Consider the following 8807-nt stretch of genomic DNA (forward strand, 5'->3'; position numbering starts at 1 on the left):
TCGTTCTATTATGCGGAAGCGGGCGAGAACGGAACTACCGGAGGAGAGTCTTCACCACAACAAAGCCGACTCCCAAGGAAGGACATGCAGTATTGCGGACGCTGCTTCGCAGGCTCAAACGAGAGAACGTGAAAAAGACAGAAAAGATTCAGCAACGCGGCTCGACCACCACATGGACACAAACAAGTTTAGTGAAAGGAGCGGGGATCAAGCAAAGGATTACACGAAGCCAGGAGAAAGAGAGTTCAAAATCGGTGAGAGTGAACGCGACACCGGGGAAAGACCCAAAGCACACAAACAAGGGCAAGAAAAGAAGAAAGATAAAGGGATGGAAGAAGCAGAACAGCACAGGGCACACATCCAGAAAGGAGGCCACTTGTCAACAGGAGAGACAGCACTAGTACACCCCCGGGAGAAGTTCGTTCCTCCCTCTTCTTGTTTCAACGAGTTCTCCGGAGTAACACAGCCTTCTACTTCTTGTTCTTCGTCTTCTTCCCAGCCCTTGTTTCATCCTTCCCCCTCGCTTCTTGAAGATACTTGCAGCGATGGTTCTACCCGGCAGTCTCCCGTAACCTCTCCTTGTTGTTCACCGGGAACGTACATCTGTGAGAATGGTCGCCATCCAGTCACTTTGCAACCTCCTCTTCCCTCTGCTCTCTTCACCTCTAATCCATCTTCTTCTCCCTCTTTCCCAGCCTCTCCGTCTTGCCTTCCTTCTTCGTCGTTAAGTTCATTGCCTGTTTCTACCCACCCTTCGCCTAGTGTGGTCTTCCCATCACCTGTTTCTTCTTCAGTCTCTCCGACCCCTTCTCCTTCCTTCCCTTCTTTCTCTGGCGCTCTGGCGTGTCAGTGCTCATCCGCCCCTTCCTCTGAACGTCAATCTTCTCTCACCTTTCACTTATCTTCTCCGTTTCTTGCTCCTTTCCCTCCGCACTCTAGCCCCATGAAATCTTCATCTTCGTCATCTTCTTCACTTCCCCCTCGCTTCTCTTCTAACTCTCCTACCACGAGTTCTCTTCCAACAATATCTACACCCTCATCATGGCCATCCATTCTCCGCCTCTGCCGACTGAATCCCTCAGAAACACAGATTCCCCTGGAAAGAACCATGCGAAAAGTAGCACAAGATTCTGCCTCACTGGCGATAAAAGATCTCGAGAGATGTCTCCTCACTAAAATCGAAAAGGGACTCGCACCCACCAACAGAGAACACTCAAGAGGGATAGATGTTAGCGTTCCAAACAAACAGCACTCTGAAAAAGAAGAGAAAGAAGAAGAAGCAGTAGCATCTGTTACTAGTGAATGTGACACGCACCCTGTCAAGAACGAAGACCTACCCACTACCACCCCTTCGACTGAGGAAAACGAGAAGAGAACAGCTCAGAATTCCATAGTTTTTAGAAATGAGACTTTCTATAAAGCGAGATTTGAAACACCCGAGTGCATTAGCGGTGTAGGTGTCAACTCCGAAGATCTCCATTCTAGTACCTCGCCGGACAATCGTAGACCAGCAAGGAGAGGCCGAAGAAGATCCCTTGACGACCCATCTGCTCATATTAACCCTTATGGTCGTAGAAGTCCTGAGCAACGAAAAGAAAGTTGTTGCAAGAAACAAGAGGAGGAAGTGAAGAAAGTTGCTTACGAAGAGAAAGAAAGATCTTCACTATGCAAAGATGAAATCGAAACGGCAGTCATCTCCATGTTAGAGAAGACACGTTGCAGGAGTGTAAGACCGAGAAACTGAAGCGCAGCACGTAGCTATCGCTACGATTGTTTATGCTTTCAACCTTGTTGCTGAGTTCAAAGTAAAGATAGAAAGCTTTGCGACTTCGTTTTCCAGTCCGCTAGAGAGGGCGGAAGAGCTCTATACGTAGAAGAGTTCACGTGTGAAGAGTTGGATACTTTAGGGACAGGCACGCACGTCAATTCATTGTATAGAATCTCAAGTGCGTAACACCCATCACTCTAGTCGCGTCCATACACAGTTATATATCATGAGAAAGCCTTGATTTCCTGAGACGCTTCCTGGACAGCCATCTATCAATCTTGCACTACGAATTTACGTCCAGTACATATGAGTAAAGTATCTTCTCGATCAAGTTCTCTTAGAGAGCAGCAGACAACTCCCACAGAGATGTAGTAAGCATCCATTCGTCGGTCGGTCGATTCCCCTTGACATGCTAAAGAGTCCTCGTGTTTAGAAGTATCGAGGAGCTGCTTGGCCAAGAAAACATACGCTTCTCCCTTTCTTTAGTAACGTTTTCCTGTGATAGTTAGCTACCTTACCTCTTTGTTCTTGCTTATTACTTTGCTCTCTACCTTCAACTGACTACCCGTAGTTTACTCTTTTTTACTGACGAAAACCATAGACCCATGTAGGTGTTTAAGCACCCAGATGAAGACGTCTCTCATCCTGAGAAGAGGTCGGCCGACGTTCTCTCTTTCCCTAGAGTTTCTTATTATCTTTTTGTATTCTGTACGCTTGCATACCCTCTGGCGTTATATCTTTGCAGATGGATTTGATTTTTCATCTTCGGCGTGAATTCGACTTAACGTCCTCAACGACCCATTTAGCTGCCTCTCTCTTCCATCGATTCTTTTGTCAGTCTCTCCTTCCTGCGCTTCTATTACCGAAACCGAAGAAAGGGAACCAAAACCATCGCGTCCCGTTAGAAAGGACTAAAGAAAGACCGAGATCTTCATCGCCTTTCCTTTTCTATTCAACTGCTAAAAAGCCTTCTTCAACGACCTCTCCTGTCACTCTCTCACCCTCTATAATTCCTTCTCTCGTCGAATCCTTGACATCTACGTCGTCTTCATCTTCTCTACTCAATGACCCTTCATACTTTGCTTCTTCTTCTGCTTCCTCTGATACGTCTTCGACTTTTCTTCCTCCTTCTTCTCCATCATCGTACTTGTCCACTTTCTTTTCTTCCTATCTTCCCTTTCGCACCCTTTCTTCTTCTTCCTCACCATCCTTTCTCTCCTACCCTCAGAGGCCTTTGGGAGCTCAAAGCAATTCTCATAACAATCACTTACCAACGTCCTTCCCTTCATCGTCACCATCATCTTCTTTTTCTTCTCTCCTTCGTCACAGACTCTACACTTTCACAGCATCTTCACATCTTCGGCTAGTTTTTTGTTTCTCTTCCAAGGAAGGTAGGCGCCGTCATAGGAGTAGAGGCGAATCTCAAGTAGCCCCCGTAGTAGTAGCAGCTCAACCCTCTTGCACTTGGCTGAGAAGAGTTCTTCTTTCAGCGGCAACATGCACCAAGCTCGCGGATGTCTACAATGAAAGATCTCTCGAGTACTATAAAACAACCAATGGAGACGACTATTCACATGAACTCAATCAATGGATGCATCGTCTACATTTCAAATCTGATTGCCTCAATGGTCACATATGGTGTTGCTGTACACGGGCATGGTTCCATAGAAGAGAAGAACCGAGGGAAGAAGATGACGATGATGAAGAAGAAGATGAACAAGACCTAACTGGGCACGAAGAGAGAGAGAATACCGGGGAAGAGATAGGAACGAGACAGAGATGTAGTAAGCATGAAGAAGGAGAGGAAGAGCGAGGGGGTGGAAAAGAAAAAATCCAAGTAGCAGAGACTTACGAGAGAGCAGAAGAGAAGACAGGAACAACACATGCACCAGTCCTAGTATTAAGAAGATCTGAGACTTCGATTGAAGAAGATGAAATGAGTGCTTTTCAACAAGAGGTCGCAGGAGACAAAAGCACTCGATTGGTTCCAATGGTTGCAAACGAAAAGATTCCAGACAGAAAGGTAGATACACAAGTTCCACAGCAACCGGACGTGCAAATGGAGAAGGAGACAAACGAAGAAGAAGAAGAAAGCGAAGTCGACCATAGTAAGAAGATGAAACAAGAGGGAGATGATATGACAGGGAAAGAAAAAGAGAGAAGAAGGGCTGCTTGTGTATTCGGAGAAGGTGACAAGTGTAGGGTTGCCTATGAGTCTATCTGCCCGACAAGGAAGAGACAGCAGGAGATTAAGATAACTCCCCATGACCCTAACCCTAGCCTACCAGGAAGGAGGGTAGAAAGTAGTATTATAGGAGAGGAGGAAGAAGAAGAACGAGAAGAAGAACACGAAAAAGAAAACGAAGAAAAAAGTAGACCATGTAGGAAGAAGCTGAAGCTTGAAGGAGATGATCACACCGAGACGAACAATCCGTCACTTTTCTCTCCCACTACTCTTTCAACTCGTCCGTCATCCTCTTCTTCTTCTTCTCAGCCTTGCTCTACCCTGTCGACTTCTTCATCTTCTTCTTCATCATCTTGTTCTCATTGTCCAGCCTATCCCCCAGGCCAGTCATCCTCGTCATCCTCATCATCCTCTTCTACTTCTTCTGCAAGGATTTCGACCTCGAGCTCATCCTCTCACCGTTCGTCACGTCGACCTCCCCCGCCTCTCTTATCTTCATTGTTTTTCTCTCCGTCAAGCAGGCCTGTTACCACCGACCCTCCAGTCTCTCCTGTCTCTTCTTCTTCTTGCGCTTGGCTGACTCCGGTGTCTTGCCGGGATGTTGTTGAAACCGAGAAGGAGATTCTCCTTGCGCTCTCCTTCCGGCTAGCTGTATCGACATCTTCCTGGTGTCTGTCGGTTCTCTGGTCTATTACCGATGATACCATCAGGGAAGCAAGAAGACAAGAAGAAGGAGAAAAAGAAAGGATAGAAAAGAAATATCCATCAAAACCTTCTTTGACTTCTTCTGTAGGGTCCTCCGGGGGTGTACGGAGGGGGAGTGATCTACCGTCAACTCGCTGTTTAGCTAAGTGCCGTAGATACAGCGAAATCTTGGCAGATATCTCCTTGTATCATATGTATCTAGCAGGCTCTCCTCCGCTACTCCTCGCACAGGTTCTTCACCTCTCAGCTTTCTATAACTTCTTTCCTGAACGTTTCTGGCGACTTCTGTCGGCAGAGGCGTCTCTCTTCTCTTCTCTTCAATCATCCTTCTCTTGTCTACCTCAGTCTTTCGCCACTTCTTCTCCGGTGTGCTATTCACCAGGAAAGGGGCCGCCCGCTGACACTTCTTTTTCCTCTTCCTCTTTTCTACAGGAAAGCACTTCTCTAACATTTTCTTTCTTCCTGAATTCATCTTCTCTATTTGAGCCCCTCTTCCCCCTACTTGGTCCTCTGATGCTGCCCTTCTCTCGGAGGCTACTCTGCAATGATCGTTCGCGGAGTGTACATACACTGCTGAAATTGCTCATGTATGTTGAAGAGCTCCCAACGGTAGTCCGAGCACATCAGGAGCTCCGAGATTCTCCGCTTTTTCGCCTCTCCTCAGATCTCGCGCCAGCACCTCTTTCCTTCTTGAAGTTCTGCGGACGGGAGCACGAAAAAAAGATGATAAACTTACGTCTCCAGAGACAATCGGAGGAAAGTCGAGGATGGAAGACGTTCTTCCCGGCTACGCAAGAAACAGGTCGTACCGACATGCAAAGCTGTAACGGACAGATCACTCTTTTGGAGGCATCACAGCAGTGTACATACACTTCGGATCCTGGTTCCGTAAACACACTCCTTTCCACAACGGTAGCCAGAGAAAAGTCTGATAGAGTAAACAGTAAGCAAGAGACAGAAGATTCCTGTGCAAGTAGACAAGAAACCATCATTTCAAAAGAGGAAGCAGAGGGGGAAAGAAATGCGAAGTCCATTCAGTTCCACTCTAAACGAGACAAGGTATCTGAGAATAGCTGTAAGGAGAGTAGCACCGGGGCCGCAGTAGGATGTGAAGAGGTGGTGAGGGGGACCGAGCAAGTCATTGAAGAGAAACAAGAGATCGTAGCAGATGTACAGCACAACCACCTCCCTGAAACTACGGTCTCTTCTGATAAGCTAAGGTGGAGATTTCTACGTCATTCCGTACCGCAGATCCCTGTAAACCACGAAGGAAAAGCAAAGGAGAAACAGTGTGAAGATCGTGTTCGAAAGACAGAAGAAGAGGAAGATAATGAGAGAGAGAACAAGAGAATAGAGGAACATCCGAGTTACGAGAAGATTGAGAAGGCGAAGGAAGCAAGGAATGAAGACGAGGAGAGCCAGCCTGATGTGACGAGTCCATTACTTCGCGATGGCTTACCTAGAGCCGTCTTGACTCTCTTACTTGGAGAAGATAATCCTAATAGTCTAAGAACTCTGTTGTGGTATCTCGGAAAGAATACCCAGCTTTGAATGCTCATCTTCACAGGTCACTCCTTTTCTTTCTTCTAGAAAAAGCACAAGACGGGACGTGTTCTTTTTTTGTCTTTCTCATCCTCCGTGCACATGGGAAGAAGCCTGTCTTGGTCTAATTCACAGTCAACTTCAAGTCTCTTCCCAACGAAAGCTCGTTTCTCCTTATGGGACACAGGCGACCACCCCTCCTAGGTATATGCATTCATATCTGTATACGTATGTATACCCTCTACCCTCTACATCCGTATGGGCACCCCTATGCATTTGGCTCGCACCCATATGAGCGTGCGTATACCCCAGCCAACTGCACATTGCCCTCGCTTGCTTGGGTCAGGTCTGCACGCACTTGGAGTGGCACCTCCTCTTCAGCAAGACATGTGCTTGTCTAAAGATATGTCTAGATATCTGTATTTGCGAATATCCGCGTGAATTCAGAATGTGTCGCTGACACATACGACACCCCGGTGACGTGTGTGTGAATAACCGTCCGTGAAGATTGTGAAGACTCTTTTACCCTGCTTTGAAGACACGCACCTCTCTGCTATCAACCAACACTTCATCGTGCACGCAAACTAGAGATGTGCTCTCCATCTTGTTTGCATAGTACTAAGTTTCGGTTGAGCTATCTTTCAGTCATACAGGAACCGCCTATCTCGATCCTGAGGCTCCAGACAAATGCATTTGGCGACACAACGGGTCATGCCTCCCTCCTCTTGTCTGGAAAGTGTATCCTAGAATATTCCAAGCCTACGCACGTATACATATACATATGTACTCATGCACACATTCATATATATATATATGTATACATATAGACTCGTATGAACATCTATATACGTATATACTCGTGAATACATATTTATATACGTGCGAGAGATTGGCAGTATCGGTATGTAGAGGCCCTGAAAGAGGGGCCTCTGGACTTTCCTTTTCTTGTGGAGAGACGAGTCAGCCACCGAAAGAGGAGTGTGACGGGCGCAATCTCAGACCTAGACACGGTCTCGATGTCTGTCTCGCTCTCCTTTTCTCTCCTTTTCCGCGGTGATTCCCGACAGAAAAGAAGGCCTTCAGTCGCCTAAAGAAAAGTTCTCTCAACGATCAACCACAGTTGCTCTCAGGGGAGGAATCTGAGGGGGAAACAAGCGACACTCTATCTTCCTCAGAGACTTCTTCTACTTTGCGAATAGCCTTGACCTTATATCTGAGGCCCATTGATTGTGCCTGGAAGGACTGGGAAGTAGAGACAGAAGAATAGAAAGAGATGTAGAACGGCACGCAGAACCTAGCATATAGATACATATACGCAGGTATGTACATGTGTATACATGAGTGTACAGAGTTGGAGTATTCTAACTGAAAGAAAGTAGAGTGACGTGATCATCATAACACGAGACGAGCATTCTTTCCTTGCCTGGCATCGACAACTTCAGCTCAGCTCTCTCGCAGTCCCGCCTGAAATAAGGCTCCCTCGGGGCTCTCTCTAGAGAACTTTATGGGACTTGCGTACAGATCTGCTATGTGTCAAAAGCTATCTATCATGTACGATGGATGGAATCTTACGATATCCAAGGTCGGCACGCCCTCCGCCTCCTGTCTGCAAAAGGATGCATATGTGAGGTTGCCTGGTTGTTCGAATACAACGTCTGATTGATGATTCATCCAGTCTAGAGGAGGTCAGACGGAAGGTCCACTTTTTCTATTACCCCTACATTAGCGAGGCTCTTTTCGAGTTGATCGCCTATCTGTCTTTTATACTGTTTCTCTCTCTTCTCGTGTTTTGGTGCAACTGTTTCTTGCGTACGATGTACGTTCGGATAACCGTATGTATACATGTATTGTGTTACCTCGTGACGAGGGATCTGTATGTAAAGAGGCGAGGCCTTGCAAAGATTCTTCTCGTTTCTCTTACCTCGTTCTCCGTGTTACAACTCATCAGAGGAGCACAGAGATATAGGTTAGTAGTGGGACAGAGTGTACAGACACTCCGCCTCGAACTTCACTTGAGAACGGAGGCACTGGAAGGATTCCATATGATTTTCTACTGTCGTTTGGTCGTGCTTCTCGTCCATCCACCTCAAGCACTTCTCATTGCCTTTCATTGTCCTTCGCTTCTCCACTCCCTTGAATATCATTCAGCAGTACTATTTCTTCCAAGCTTCGTACGAGCGAGATAGCTGGATGGATAGATAGATAGATTACAGGACTCCTGCTAAACTACCCATCCACCCTGCAAAAAAGCTCCTCGAAGGCTAGATGGCATCTCCAACGTTTACACGTGACTACAACTGGAGAAGCGTGAACTGGCTACCTCTCATAGCAGCAAAAAGAGTTCTAGGTAGGCTATGAAGGATACATTCACCAGAGAACGTGAAAAGTCTGTAGGAAGTGGAGACGTCTACACCAGCAAAGCAACGACGACTTCCGTTCAGCAGTGTTCTCTGCGCTTCCTCCAAAGAGGTTCATCATCTCTCTTCTTCTTTCCTTTCGTTTTTTTCTTCTTCTCATACAGCTGATACAGCTAGCTATTTGCTAGCTACCTGGATAACTCACTAGCAACCATCTCTTGATCTATCTGGTGGAAAGATTCTCACTGAC

The sequence above is a fragment of the Cystoisospora suis genome (genome assembly GCF_002600585.1).
Source record: "Cystoisospora suis strain Wien I chromosome Unknown contig_766, whole genome shotgun sequence".
Classification (NCBI taxonomy): Eukaryota; Apicomplexa; class Conoidasida; order Eucoccidiorida; family Sarcocystidae; genus Cystoisospora; species Cystoisospora suis.